Consider the following 15,058-nt stretch of genomic DNA (forward strand, 5'->3'; position numbering starts at 1 on the left):
TTTAATGTTGCTCTGTGGGATGTTCAAAGATTCTGATATTTTTTATTACCCAACCCTGATCTGTACTTCTCCATAACTTTGTCCCTGACCAGTTTGGAGAGCTCCTTGGTCATCATGGTGCCACTTGCTTGGTGGTGCCCCTTGCTTAGTGGTGTTGCAGACTCTGGGGCCTTTCAGAACAGGTGTATATATACTGAGATCATGTGACACTTAGATTGCGCACAGGTGAACTTTATTTAACTAATTATGTGACTTCTGAAGGTAAATTGGTTGCACCAGATCTTATTTAGGGCCTTCATAGCAAAGGGGGTAAATAGATATGCACACACCACTTTTCCATTGTTCATTTATTTTTTTAAACAAGTAATTTTTTCCATTTCACTAATTTGGTATATTTTGTGTATGTCCATTACATGAAATCCCCCAAAAACATTTAAATTACAGATTGTAATGCAACAAAATAGGTAAAAACGCCAAGGGGGATGAATAGTTTTGCAAGGCACTGTAGGGCTGAGGTAGCTTGGGCAAGCCTGGGCAAGCCTGGGCAAGTGGTAGGGAAGAAGGAGCAGCTGGGGGGGGACCAGAGAGGGACAGAGGATGTATGGAGGCTTGAGAAGTCAGCTAAGGTGATATTTTGGGGAAAAATGACATCGATTGGCATAAAATGCTAACCAGCATCATGTAAATTCATGAGGCACAAGGCCCCGTCTGCTGTAACACAGAGGAGTCAACAACCCCCCCTCCCTGATTATCAACTAATAGGTGCTCCACAGCCAACATATAAATAAGTTAATGAATAAGTCCACATAGGTTTATTTCCCCTTAATGGTGGTCCCAGCATGTTGGCCATTAGACACTGTGACCTAATTTAAGAGCCATTGCTCACACATTACATTAGCATCATCAGGGCTTTGTGGCAGCATCACAAATAGCACCCTATTACCTATGTAGTGCACTAGCTGGGGCCTGATCAAAAGTAGTGCACTAAATAGGGAATAGGGTCTATTTTGGACGCATCCTATCCCCACGGCCTCTCCTTGCCTCTTCTTCACACGGCTCCTACCTCTGTCGCCACTGAATGACAATGAAGGAGGTGGGCATAATGTAAGTTTGAACGTCCTCTTTAGGACCCCTTCAGAATTCATTAGAAGCTCCAGCCAACACTTCATTATTAAGACGTCTCTGTCTCCCTCTCTCTCCTTTTCTCTCTTAGTGTGTGTGATACGTGGCTGTGTCAGAGTAATTAACAACTGCCGTGGCTGCTGCCGTGGTTGACGCTGCAGTGTCACCAACATTTACCCACTTCCCTACCACGGCCGCGTCTGACAGTCATCACTTGTCTAAGTGGCAGAGTGTTTGGGAGGGAGGCGTGGGAGGAAGTAGGGGGGATGTTTGAAAGCTGAGTAAGGTGATGGTTTGGGAGGGAGGGTGATGCGGTGGGAGGGAGGTCAGGAAGGGGGGGAGGGAAGGAGATAGGGGAGGGAGGTGAGTGAGGAGGGAAGGAGGAGGTGAGTGAGGAGGGGACAGGTGAGGGTGGGGAGGGGAGGTGATGGGGGGATGGAGGGAGGTGAGTGAGGGGGGAGGTGATGGGTGGGAGGAAGGTGATGGTGAGTGAGGGGGAAGGTGATGGGTGGGGAGGAAGGTGATGGTGAGGGGGAAGATGATGGGTGGGGAGGAAGGTGATGGTGAGGGAGGAAGGTGATGGGGGAGGAAGGGTGATGGTGAGGGAGGAAGGTGATGGTGAGGAGGAAGGTGATGGTGAGGAGGGAGGTGATGGGTGAGGAGAGGTGAGGGGATGGAGGGAGGTGATGAGGAGGAAGGAGGGGGAGGTGAGTGAGGAGGGAGGTTGATGGGTGGGGAGGGAGGTGATGGGGATGGAGGGAGGTGAGTGAGGGGGGAGGTGATGGGTGGGGAGGAAGGTGATGGGGAGTGAGGGGGGAGGTGATGGGTGGGAGGAAGGTGATGGTGAGGGGGAAGATGATGGGTGGGGAGGAAGGTGATGGTGAGGAGGAGTGATGTGGGAGGAAGGTGATGGTGAGGGAGGAAGGTGATGGTGAGGAGGAAGGTGATGGTGAGGAGGAGGTGATGGGTGAGGAGGGAGGTGATGGGGATGGAGGGAGGTGAGTGAGGGAGGAAGGAGGGAGGTGAGTGAGGAGGGAGGTGATGGGGAGGGAGGTGATGGGGGATGGAGGGAGGTGAGTGAGGGGGAGGTGATGGGGTGGGAGGAAGGTGATGGTGAGGGGGAAGGAGGAGGTGAGTGAGGGGGGAAGGTATGGTGAGGGGGGAAGGTGATGGGTGGGGAGGAAGGTGATTGGGAGAGGAAGGTGATGGGGAGGAAAGTATGGTGAGGGAGGAAGGTGATGGTGAGGAGGGAGGTGATGGTGAGGAGGAGGTGATGGGTGAGGAGGGAGTGATGGGGAGGGGAAGTGATAGAAGTATGTGAGGGGAGGGAGATGGTGGGGAGGGAAGGTGATGGTGAGGGAGTGATGGTGAGGGAGACGAAGGTGATGGGTGGGAGGAAGGTGATGTGAGGAGGGAGGGATGGGGAGGGAGGTGATGGTGAGGAGGAATGTGATGGTGAGGGGAGGATGGGTGGGAGGAAGGTGATGTGAGGAGGGAGGTGATGGGTGAGGGGGAGTGATGGTGAGGAGGAAGGTGATGGTGAGGAGGAAGGTGATGGTAAGGAGGGAGGTGATGGTGAGGTGATGGGTGAGGAGGAAGGTGAGGAGGAAGGTGATGAGGGGGAGGTGATGGTGAGGAGGAAGGTGATGGTAAGGGAGGAAGGTGATGGTGAGGGAGGAAGGTGATGGTGAGGGGGGAATGTGATCAGTGGTGGAAAAGTACCCAATTATCATACTTGAGTAAAAGTAAAGAGACCTAAATAGAAAATTACAAGTAAATGTGAAAGTCACCCAGCAAAATACTATTTGAGTAAAAGTCTAAAAGTACTTGATTTTAAATATACTTATGTACCATAAGTAAATGTAATTGTCAAAATATACTTGAGTATCAAAAGTAAAAGTATAAATAATTTCAAATTCCTTATATTAAGCAAACCAGGTGGCACCATTATCTTGTTTTTATTTTATGTACGGATAGCCAGGCTCATACTCCAACACTCTGACATCATTTACAAACGAAGCATGTGTTTAGTGAGTCCGTCAGATCAGACGCAGTAGGGATGACCAGGGTAGTTCTCTTGATTTTTTATTTTATATTTAACAAGACAAGTCAGTTAAAAACAAATTCTTATTTACAATGACGGCCTACCACGGTCAAACCTGGACGACGCTGGGCCAATTGTGCGACACCCTGTGGGACTCCCAATCACAGCCGGATGTGATACAGCCTGGATTTTGATAAGTGTGTGAATTGGACAATTTTCCTGTCTTGCTAAGCATTCAAAATGTAACGAGTACTTTGGGTGTCAGGGAAATTGTATGGAGTAAAATGTACATTATTTTCTTTAGGAATGTAGTGAAGTAAAAGTATGAATAGTAAAGTACAGATACCCCAAACAACTACCTAAGTAGTAATTTAAAGTATTGTTACGCCACTGTAGGTGATGGTGGGTGGTGATGGAGGTGATGGGTATGGAGAGATGTGATGGGTGGGGAGGAAGGGAGGTGATGAGTGGGGAGGAAGGTGGGGAAGGAGATGATGGGTGGGGAGGAAGGGAGGTGGTGAGTGGAGAGGGACATGGGCAAGGAGGTGATGAGTGGGGAGGAAGGGAGTTGGGGAGGGACGTGGGGAAAGGAGGTATGAGTGGAGTGGAAGTGGGAAGAGGTGATGAGTGGGGAGGAAGGAGGTGATGAGGGGAATGAAGTGGGAAGGAGGTGATGAGTAGGGAGGAAGGGAGGGGATGAGTGGGGAGAGAGGGAGTATGAGTGGGGAGGGAAGGAGGGAAGGAGTGATGAGTGGGAGGAAGGGAGTGATGAGTGGGGAGGAAGAGGGAAGGAGGTGATGGGTGGGGATGAAGGAGGTGAAGAGTGGGGAGGGAAAGTGGGAAGGAGGTGATGAGTGGGGAGGAAGGGAGGGGATGAGTGGGAGGGAGGGAGGTTATGAGTGGGGAGGGAAGTGGGGAAGGGAGTGTGGATGGTGTGAGGAAGGAGGTGATGAGTGGGGGAAGGGAGGTTATGAGTGGGGAGGGAAGTGGGAAGGAGGTGATGGGTTGGGAGGAAGGAGGTGATGAGTGCGGAGGGAGGGAGGTTATGAGTGGGGAGGGAAGTGGGGAAGGAGGTGATGGTTGGGGAGGGAGACGGGTGGGTGGGAAAGGAGGTGAGTGTGGTGGTATGCAATGAGGGGTTTAGTGCAGGGTTGAAGTTTCAAATTGAATTGGCCACACCCCACAGTATGTCGCTTTTGAGTTTGAGTGGCAGGAACTAGAATTTAATTAAGTGCAATTCAAAGATATTCCACTCAGTCATAGAACCTGAGAGTGTCATTGAATCTGACAGGTCACACTTTCAGATACCAAAGAATATATAACTTTTCTCTGGAAACAATGTTCATATACTGTTTAAAACTTAGTGCTTAGAATTGCCAATTACACTGAGTGTACAAAACATCTTCCCATGACATAGACTGACCAGGTGAATCCACATGAAAGCTATGATCTCTTATTGATGTCACTTGTTAAATCCACTTCAATCAGTGTAGATGAAAGGGAGGAGACAGGTTAAATAAGGATTTTTAAGCCTTGAGACAATTGAGACATCGCTTATGTATGTGTGCTATTCAGAGGGTGAATGGGAAAGACAAAATATTTAAGTGCCTTTGAACTAGGAATGGTAGTATGTGCCAGGCGCACTGGTTTGTGTCAAGAACTGCAAAGCTGCTGGGTTTTTCACACTCAACAGTTTCCTGTGTGTATCAAGAATGGTCCACCATCCAAAGGACATCCAGTCAACTTGACACAACCGTGGGAAGCATTGGACTCTACATGGGACAGCAACCCTGTGGAACGCTTTCAACCCCATGTAGAGTCCATGCCCCGACGGATTTAGGCTCTTTTCTGAGGGCAAAGGGGGGGGGGGGGTGTATTTCCAGCAATCATTTCATTTGTTTGGCTTGTTTTTGAAGGCTTTAGGGTCAACTTGGGTCAACTTGAGGGTTAAATGTATTCTGGGAAATTCAGTATTTTCCCCATATTTAACAACATTTAAGTGATTTCATTGAAATATAATAACTTAGAATATTAGCATTCAGGTTTTTCTTTCTTTGATCATTCATTTTTCAACAGTTTGTCCTGAAAACCATTTGTTTTAACAATATTTTATATACATGTATATAACATGTTTGATGCTTTATGTACAAGATCTATACAAATATACACTACACCTATTATAGAATAGAAGAGGCATTTTAATTTCACTGAACTCAGTTACATTTCCTTTCATTTCAATTCAAATTACAATTCTGCATCCTGTTTATTAATTCAACTCAAATTCAATTGTTGAATTTAATGAGGCATTCTCAATTAAATTCTGAATTGAGCCCAACCCTGGTGTGGGGGTTGGGTGAGCAAGTAGGGAAGGAGGCAGGAATAAAGAAGGAGGGGACTTTAAGCACAGACAGCTCCAGTCAGGCAGCCTGCCACATGCTGATGAACATGTCTTTTTGATGAACGCTAAGCCCACTCAAAGCTGCTGCCAGGGCTAAATCAAATTAAAGGTAGAGTCAGCTAAATAACATTGCCACGAGCAGCACTGCCGATATTGCTGTGAGCGAGATGCAAGACTTCACTCCCACACAGTCACACACAGTATCTGCGCATGAGTATGGGTTTGCTTCACGCTGTTAGAGTGTGGTAGATACAGAACCAAAACAGTGGGGGAGTTTAGCCTCGTGCTTCAACACTCTTAGTTGTTGCAGAATTTTATCCACTACGCTGTTTACTTTGTGCGCCTACGACATATTGCTGAGTCTACCTTTAATGCCTTTCAGTTTGGACGGAAGAATCCACTTTGGCACTTTCCTCTTGGAGTCCTCATTCTTTTTATCCCTTGGGGATCACAGGCTACAGAGGAGACAACACTTTTCTTTGTGCCCTGTCCCCTGAACTTCTACAGCCAATGCTGAAACCCAAAACAAACAGAAAACAGACAAACACAGCTCTAAAAGACAACAAAATAAAGAAAATAAGAAAAAGTATACCACCCCCTTTCCAAAGAAATATTTATTTTCCGGTTGCGGTTGCTTTCTCTCCGCCGCCGTTTCACCCAAAACAGAAATTAAGTGTGTATCTACATTTTATCGTCTGGTATCGCCTTTGAAAATTGCAGGTAGTGGAGTGTTTAACATTCTCTTGTCAAGCGTCCCCCTGCTGAGACAATAAATGCCTGTCCAGTTTTGCTCACAGCAGCAGCGGCAGATTAGAAACAGCAGGAGGATGCTGTAGTGTGAACACAATACCGATAAGGACGCATGTCTTAGCCCCCAATGCCAAGCCTGGATTCTCCCAATGTTTTTCGAATATTTACACACAGAATCACAAATGTACCTTACATGCATTGAAAGAGCCACCCCACCCACCTCAAATCAGGGGTATAGTTTTGGTGTTTTGTCTTTTGGGAGATGGTTTGTTTTTGTGGAAGGGAAGGAGGGGTGGGAGGGGAGGGGTAGTGGGACAGATTAAGGTAAATCAGAACACATAAATAGTGAAATGTCTGTTTCTTTTCATCAGAAATACTGGTGGAGAGAGATAGGTGTGGACAATTGCGGCAGTGAAGCTTTAATCTAGGTATTTATTTTGAGCGTTACAATGCAGATAGTGACCGTAGGGCAGGGGTCAGCAACTAATCACCAGGAATACAGCTAAAAATGTGTTTCATTTAGGAAATCTGTTCCCATGTATTCCCATGAATATAAAAATGCAACTGTGTTTGTTATTCGTAGCTTATGCCTGGCCATACCATAACCCTACCGCCACCATTGGGCGCTCTGTTCACAACGCTGACATCAGCAAACCACTTGCCCACACTACGTGCCATCTGCCTGGTACAGTTGAAATCGGGATTCATCCGTGAAGAGCACACTTCTCCAGCGTGCCAGTGGCCATCGGAGGTGAGCGTTTGCCCAGTGAAGTCAGTTACAAAGCAAACTGCAGTCCGGTCAAGACCCTGGCAGGGACGATAAGCACGCAGATGAGCTTCCCTGAAAAAGTTTCTGACAGCGCAGAAATTCTTTGGTTGCACAAAACTTTTTTTTGTGGTATCCTTTTTTGTGGTATCCAAATGGCAGTTAGAGTCTTGTCCCATTGCTGCAACTTCCCTACGGACTCGGGAGAGGTGAAGGTCGAGAGCCATGCGTCCATCCGAAACACAACCCTGCCAAACTGCACTGCTTCTTGACACACTGCTCGTTTAACCCGGATGCAGTGCCTTAGGCTGCTGCGCCACTCAGGAGGCTGTCCGGGTGGCTGGTCTCAGACGATCCTGCAGGGAAATAAGCTGGATGTGGAGGTCCTGGGCTGGCTATCTGGCAACAGCTCTGGTGGACATTCCTGCAGTCAGCATGCCAGTTACACGCTCCCTCAAAACTTGAGACATTTGTGGCATTCTGTTGTGTGACAAATGCCTTTTCATTGTCCCCAGCATAAGGTGCACCTGTGCAATGATCATGCTGTTTAATAAGCTTCTTGATATGCCACACCTGTCAGATGGATGGATTATCTTGGTAAAGGATAAATGCTCACTTAAAGGGATGTAAACAAATTTGTGCACAACATTTGAGAGAAATAAGCTTTTAATTTGTGGGATATTTAATTTCAGCTCATGAAACATGGGACCAACACTTTACATGTTGCGTTTATATTTTTGTTCAATATAGTTGCCTACCCCTGCTGTAGAGACTCGGCTGTATGAGTTGCTGAATAGGTGTTGAGCTCACCAGAGCCCTTGACACACACAATCAAATCAGCTTTGATATCTACAACAAACATAAACTTAATTTTTGCCCAAATGTATACATACAGTATCTACTATACATGTTCAGTACAGAAAGACAGAGAGAGAGATGGAGAGAGAGACAGAGACGCCCCTTGAAATTAGTGGATTCGGCGATATCAACCAAACTAATTGCTGACAGGTGTATAAAATCGAGCACACAGCCATGCAATCTCCAGACAAACATTGGCAGTAAAATGGCCTTACTGATGAGCTCAGTGACTTTCAATGTGGCACCATAATAGGATGCAACAAGTCACTTTCCAACAAGTCACTTCGTCACATTTCTGCCCTGCTAGAACTGCCCGGTCAACTGTAAGTGCTGTTATTGTGAAGTGGAAACGTCTAGGAGCAACAGCGGCTTGGAAGCGAGGTGGTAGGCCACACAAGGACACAGAACTGGACCACCGAGTGCTGAAATGTGTAGCGTGTAAAAATTATCTGTCCTTAGTTGCAACACTCACTACCGAGTTCCAAAATGCCTCTGGAAGCAACGAGTTTCCATGGGCAAGCAGCCTCACACAAGCCTAAGATCAACATGCACAATGCCAAGCATCGGCTCGAGTGGTGTAAAGCTTGCTGCCATTGAGCAGTGGAAACGCGCTCTCTGGAGTGATGAATCACACTTCACCATCTGGCAGTCCGACAGACAAATCTGTGTTTGGCGGATGCTAGAACCCTACCTGCCCGAAAGCATAATGCCAACTGTAAAGTTTGGTGGAGGAGGAATAATGGTATGGGGATGTTTTTCATGGTTCCCGGCTTGGCCCCTTAGTTCCAGTAAAGAGAAATCTTAATGCTATAGCATACAATGACAATCTTGACGATTCTTTGCTTCCAACTTTGTGGCAACAGTTTGGGGAACGCCCTTTCCTGTTTCAGCATAACAATGCCCCCATGCACAAAGCGAGGTCCATACAGAAAGGGTTTGTTGAGATCGGTGTGAAAGAACTTTACTGGGCTGCACAGAGCCCTAACCTGAACCCCAAAGAACACCTTTGGGATGAATTGTGGAATGCCCAACATCAGTGCCCGACCTTACGAATGCTCATGTCTGGATGAAAGCATGTCCCCGCAGCATCGTTCCAATATTTAGTGGAAAGCCTTCCGAGAAGTGTGGAGGGTGTTACAGCAACAAAAATGCCCATGATTTTGGAATTAGTTGTTCGACGCCCAGGTGTCCACATACTTTTGGTCAGGTAGTTTGTTACATTTCGTGTGGTATGTATTAATTTGTGGATGTCCATCATCCATATCGTATGATAGATACGTTAGGAATTGCAATTCGTACTATATGTTACGAATTTGCAAAGCGTATATGTTACAAATTCCAATTTGTTGTTGCTAACATTAGCTATGTGGCTAACGTTAGTTAGGCTAGGGGTTACGGTTAGGAGTTAGGTTAAAGGGTTTTCACTTTATTAAGTAACCTTCTGTCTTATGTAACCATAACTAACCTAATATTTCATACTAATTGGAGTGCCCCGGATCTACGTTTACTATGTTAAGTCAGGCTGTGTTCCATTGAAATAATAAAACCCTTCACTCTTCTGAAAAATATTCTAATTCACCCAGGTCTTCTCCTAGTAGGGTGGAATTGTTTCTTTCATCTTATAAAATGCAACCTGACATTGCCTCAAAGTTACAACCCTTTGGTTTATTTTTTTTATTTTTTTTTAAATAGTGTAAATTGTCTGAAAGCTGGGATCCTAGAGAGATAAAGTGTTATTGAGTTTTATAAGACTCTGTCCGTCTAAACCTGTATTACATCCAGATCATGGCCTGGTGCTTCAGGAGGGACAAGAGGTGGTTATACTACTGCTGGGAGCTAGTCATGCTTCAACATGTATCCGTCGTTTGTGTCCTCAGCCTCAGCCCAGAGAGCAGGTAGTCAGGCACTGGATAAAAACAGAGTCAATCAGTCAGCACAGCAAAACATTGGGATGTGCCCTGTGCCTGGCCTGGCCGTGAGCGTTAGGGAGGGAACAGGTGGTTGTGTTATGGTTAAGTGTCGTCCCCTCCACCCCTCCCCCTGCTCTCCAGGCCCCCTCTATGTGCCATCATTATGTGCTACTGCCCCCTACTGAGGAGCGATGGCTGTGCGCACCACACGGTTGTGTCGCAATCATATATCCTTCCTTTCTCCCAAAGTGTGCACTTGTTCACTTCCCTTCATGGATTTGTAAGGAAATTACTGATATATGGAAACTCCCTCTAGACTATACCTACACCAATCCAATGCTTTTACATTTGTGGGGAGTAGTAAACAAGTGCACACTTCAGGAGGAAGGAGAGCTTATTGGGGCACACCCAGGTTCTGGGAAGGGAGAAGGTAGGCAGGGGAGCACTTACTCCCTCCCTCAGAGCGCCCGGACTGGGTTGAGAGGATCGATCCCACCACCATGTAACCATGAGCCCCCGCAGGCCCACAAAACAGACAGAGACATCTTCCTCGGTGTGTGTGTCACAGTTTGTATGTGTGTGTGTGTGTTTGATGGACGGAGAGAGGAAAGCAGGAGTCTAAGGAAAGTTAACGGGAGATAAATAGAGAAGGACTGCAGTTTCCCCTCAACAGAAACACCTGATGCTGAGTTGTGTATGTGTGTATAAAACTCCTACTAGCACTGACTTTACTGATGACAACTCTGAGGAAACATGTACTTACTTTATGACTGATGTGTGGTTGTCTCACCCAGCTATCTTAAGATGAATGCACTTATTGTAGGTTGCTCTGGATAAGAGTGTCTGCTACAAAATAATGTACGGGCTGTGCGGAGGGAGAGGAGATGAGAGGTCTGTATGGGCTGTGTGGAGGAGGGAGAGGAGAGGTCTGTACGGAGGAGGGTGAGGAGAGGTCTGTACGGAGGAGGGAGAGGTCTGTACGGGCTGTGCGGAGGAGGGAGAGGAGAGGTCTGTACGGAGAGGAGAGGAGAGGTCTGTACGGAAAAGAGGAGGCGTGGAGGAGAGAGTCTGTACGGAAGAGGTTGAGAGAGGTCGTACGGAGGGAGAGGTAGTACGGCTGCGGAGGAGGGTAGGAGAGAGTCTGTACGGAGGAGTGAGAGAGTCTGTACGAGGAGGAAGAGTCTGTACGGGCTGTGCGGAGACGGAGAGAGAGGTCTGATGAGAGGAGAAGAGCTTTACGGAGGAGGGTGAGGGAGAGTCTGTACGGAAGAGTGAGACAGTTAACGGAGAGAGGTAGTGACGGCTTGTGCGAGTAGACGTGGAGAAGTCTGACGGAGAGGGTGAGGAGAGTCTGTACGGAGAGGGAGAGCGTCTGTACGGAGAGTGAGGAGAGATCTGTACGGAGGATGGTCTGTACGGTTGTGCGGAGGAGTGAGGAGAGCTGTACGGGCTGTGCGGAGGAGCGAGAGGAGAGGTCTTTACGGGTGTGCGAGGGAGAGGAGAGACGTCTTACGGCTCTGCGAGGAGGGAGAGGAGAGAAGGTCTGTACGGCCTGTGCGGAGGAGGAGATGACATGAGGTCTGTACGGGCTGAGCGGAGGAGGGAGAGGAATGAGGGTCTGTACGGGCTGACGGAGGACACGTGGAGGTCTGTACGGGCTGAGCGGAGGAGAACATGGTGAGGTCTGTACGGGCTGAGCGGAGGAGACATGTGGGGTCTGTACGCGACGGAGAGGAACATGGTGGGGTCTGTACGGGCTGAGCGAGGAACATGGTGTGAGGTTGTACGGCTGAGCGGAGGAGACATGTGAGTCTTACGGTCTGTACGGCTAGCGAGGAGACATGTGAGGTCTGTACGGGCTGAGCGGAGGAGACATGGGAGGTCTGTACGGGCTGAGCGGAGAGACATGAGGGTCTGTACGGGCTGAGCGGAGGACATGGCGAGGTCTGTACGGCTGAGCGGAGGAACATGCGAGGTCTGTACGCGCTGACGAGGAACATGGTGAGGTCTGTACGGGCTGAGCGAGGAGACATGGTGAGGTCTGTACCGGCTGAGCGGAGAGACATGGTTAGGTCTGACGGGCTGAGCGAGGAAACATGTGATGCGTTACGGCTGACGGAGGAACATGGTGAGGTCTGTACGGGCTAGCGGAGGAGACATGGTGAGTGTCTGTACGGGCTGAGAGAGGAGACATGGTGAGGTCTGTACGGCGTGAGCGGAGAGACATGGTGAGTCTGTACGGCTAGCAGGAGGAAACATGGTGAGGTCTGTACGGCTGGCGAGGAGACTGTGAGGTCTGTACGGGCCTGAGCGGAGGAGACATGTGTGAGGTCTGTAACGCGCTGGAGCGAGGAGACATGTGAGGTCTGTACGGGCTGAGCGGAGGAAACATGGTGAGGTCTGTACGGGCTGAGCGGAGGAGACATGGTGAGGTCTGTACGGGCTGAGAGGAGGAGACATGGTGAGGTGGACAATCTATATAAACAAATACAGTTCAGGTGACAAAAGTTTTGACGTTTTTGGAAACAAGCAGAGGTTGCACTTTCAAAGTAAGAAGATGGTAGTACACGGAACTATTATTATCAGGTGAGGTGGATGTATTTTTTTAATCAATATTAAATCATACGCCAAGTGAACTAAACATTAAGAACACCTAATATCGCATTGCACCCACTTTTGCCCACAGAACAGCCTCAATGTTGGGGCATGGACTCTACAAGGTGTCGAAAGCGTTTCACAGGGATTCTGGCCCACGTTGACTCGAATGCTTCCCACAGTTGTGTCAAGTTGGCTGGTAGTGTATCTCTACTCTGAATAGCTCGTTCCATTTCATCCCACAGATGCTCAATTGGATTGAGATCTGGTGACTGGGCAAGCCACTGCGGTACATTTAATTCAATGTCATGTTTGTGGATACTGGCCAATCCTAACCTTGTGGCATGGGGCATTATCTTGCTGAAAAAAAGTGTATTTCCAGATGGATAGACTGCTGCAAGAAGGGATGCACCTGATTGGAAACGATGTTCAGATATCCTGTGGCATTCAAACGTTGCTCCACTTTTATCAAGGGGCCCAATGTGTGCCATGAAAACACAACCTACACCACAACCAGCCTGCAATTTTGACACGCAGCATGATGGCTGCATGTACGCCATACCCTAGTCCTCTAATCAGCATCGAACACAGCACTAAGTGGTATTCATCAGACCAGGCAATGTTTTTCCAATTCTCCAGTATTGTTCCTTAGCCCAATGCAACCGCAGTTTCTTGTTTTTTGCAGAAAGAAGTTCAACTCTAAGGTCGTTGATTGCCATACCCCATTCTTTCATGGGTCTTTGGGCACCAATGTTGTACTGAACTGTCAGTTGACTAAGTGTAGCCCGTCTGTTGCTCCGCACAATTCATGTCAGCCTCCTTTGTCCCCGTTCATCAATTAATCATTTTCGACCACTGGCCTGCAGTTGGCAGGATGTCCTTTGAGTGGTGGACCATTCTTGATACACACAGGAAACTGTTGAGTGTGAAAACCTCAGCAGCGTTGCAGTTCTCGACAATCAAACCTGTGCGCCTGGCACCTACTACCATACCCTGTTCAAAGGCACTTCAATCTTTTGTCTTGCCTATTCACCCTCTGAATGGCAAACACAATCCATTTCTCAATCGTTTCAAGGCTTAAAAATCCTTCTTTAACCGGTCTCTTCCCCTTCATCTACACTGATTGAAGTGGATTTAAGTGACATCAATAAGGGATCTTAGCGTTCACCTGGATTCACCTGGTCAGTCTGTCATGGAAAGAGCAGGTGTTCCTAAGGTTTTGTCCAAAGTGTGACCGCGTCAAACCAAAAAAGAAGAGGGTATTCTTGATCAGTAATACAGGTACTATTCCACACGGACTCGTCTTTTGAAACATTGGGCAGAAAAGTAGCCTTTGGAAAACACCGAAAATACAACGGTAAAACAGTTAACTTTATCAGTAATACAGAGGCACGAATGACTAATCCATGTCTGACCATCTCTTTTCACCAAATGTGAACAGAATGACCGTTAATCTCTAATCTCCTCACATTAATCCACATTAGTCTCTTGACCCAGAGTACTGTTCGCTCCAGTTTCTAGTCACAAAAGTTAGACACAGTCGGCCTAATTTGGGATGGTTTCCGCAAATCATGTCACTTAATTTGCAGTCCTGCACATCAGCCATAATTAGTTCCGTATGAAGCTGTGGCCACCTGGCCTGGGGTCCGACCCACCGGGGGAGGAGAGGGGGAGAAAGGGGAAGAGGAAGAGGAGTGGATAAGCAAAAAGGGGAGACTACGGGAGGGAATGGGTGAAGCTAGGAGGGAAGAGGAGAGTGAGAGGGAGGGATGGGAGGAGGAGAGAGGGATGGGAGGAGAGGTGAGATGGGAGGAGGAGAGAGGAGGGATGGGAGGAGAGAGGAGGGATGGGAGGAGAGGAGGGATGGGAGGAGAGAGGAGGGATGGGAGGAGAGAGAAGGGATGGGGTACGAGCCGTCAGCCCCTTGTACATGACCATGTCAGACACACAGCCAAACTGGAGACCGATGCTTCACATTCACATCAGCCTTAACAGCTGGATGACATAACAGATTCTTCTCCATTATAGGGCAGAGGAGGAAGACGACCAGTTTTCATTTATTCTTGTGTTGAATATGGAAACTATGCAAGGCAAACTATTTAGGAAACCAAGTGTACTGTATGTGTGGGATGACAGTGGCATAGATTCACTTTTCCCCTAGTGCAGTGGTTCCCAAACTTGTTATAGTCCTGTACCCCTTCAAACATTCAACCTCCAGCTGCGTACCCCCTCTAGCACCAGGGTCAGCGCACTTTTAAATGTTATTTTTGTCCATCATTGTTAGCCTGCCACACACACACTATACGATACATTTATTAAACATAACAATGAGTGTGAGTTGTCGTCATAACCCGGCTAGTGGGAAGTGACAAAGAGCTCTTATAGGACCAGGGCACAAAGAGTAATATAATAATAATCAATCATTTTGCTCTTTATTTAACCATCTTATACATAAAACCTTATTTCTTAATCAAAAATTGTGAATAACTCACCACAGGTTAATGAGAAGGGTGTGCTTGAAAGGATGCACATAACTCTGCAATGTTGTGTTGTATTGGAGAGTCTCAGTCTTAAATCATTTTCCAAACACAGTCTGGGCCTGTGTTTAGTTCCCA

Source organism: Salvelinus sp. IW2-2015, linkage group LG4q.2 (genome assembly GCF_002910315.2).
Source record: "Salvelinus sp. IW2-2015 linkage group LG4q.2, ASM291031v2, whole genome shotgun sequence".
NCBI lineage: Eukaryota > Metazoa > Chordata > Actinopteri > Salmoniformes > Salmonidae > Salvelinus > Salvelinus sp. IW2-2015.